The sequence below is a fragment of the Salmo salar genome, chromosome ssa03, assembly GCF_905237065.1.
Source record: "Salmo salar chromosome ssa03, Ssal_v3.1, whole genome shotgun sequence".
Lineage (NCBI taxonomy): Eukaryota > Metazoa > Chordata > Actinopteri > Salmoniformes > Salmonidae > Salmo > Salmo salar.
The window spans coordinates 56,249,636-56,250,636 of NC_059444.1; the positions used below are offsets into that span (position 1 = coordinate 56,249,636).

Genomic DNA, 1,001 nt, shown 5'->3' on the forward strand with positions numbered 1-1,001 from the left:
TTGGCCAAGTCCATAAAAATAGCAGCACAACATTGCTTAGAATCAAGGGTAATGGTGACATGACTTTGTACCTTTAAGGATGCAGTGACACATCCATAACCTGCGCAGAAACTAGATTGCATACCAAAGAGAATACTAATGACCAGTCAGTACATTTACATTTTAGTCATTTAGCAGATGCTCTTATCCAGAGCAACTTACAGTAGTGAATGCATACATCTCATTTCATACATTTGTTTTCTGTGCTGGCCCCCGTGGGAATCGAACCCACAACCCTGGCGTTGCAAACACCATGCTCTACCAACTGAGCTACAGGGAAGGCCGATTTTCCAGTAGACAAGTTTTTCCAACACTTTTGATAAACAGGGCAAAATAGAAATTGGCCAATAGGAGTTAGGATCAGCTTGATCTCCCCTTTAAATAAAATACTTACCGTGGCTGTTTTTAATTCTGATTTGGTTTGTGGAGGTGCGTTTGTTAACCTGGGCAGTCCCACCCTAGTCAACAGCCAGTGGAATCGCGTGGCGCGAAATACAAATACCTCAAAAATGCTATAACTTCAATTTCTCAAACATATGACTATTTTACACCATTATAAAGGCAAGACTCTCGTTAATCTAACCACATTGTCCGATTTCAAAAAGGCTTTACAGCGAAAGAAAAACATTAGATTATGTTAGGAGAGTACATAGACACAAATAATCACACAGCCATTTTCAAAGCAGGGAAATATGTCACAGAAACCGGAAACACAGCTAAATGCAGCACTAACCTTTGACGATCTTCATCAGATGACACTCCTAGGACATTATGTTATACAATACATGTATGTTTTGTTCAATCAAGTTCATCTTCATATCCAAAAACAGCATTTTACATTGGCACGTGATGTTCAGAAAATGTATTTTCCACCACAAACTTCCGGTGAATTTACAAAAATACTCTTCATAAACGTTGACAAAATACATAATTATTTTAAGAATTGTAGATACAGAACTCCT

The 1,001-nt window shown here is 38.2% G+C and overlaps 1 non-coding gene across 1 annotated transcript; it reads right to left on the reverse strand.

Annotated features, from left to right (window-relative positions):
- Positions 1-246: 246 nt before the first annotated feature.
- On the reverse strand, positions 247-323 carry trnaa-ugc (transfer RNA alanine (anticodon UGC)). The gene has a single exon. It is a non-coding gene; the product is annotated as a tRNA-Ala (tRNA).
- Positions 324-1,001: the final 678 nt, after the last annotated feature.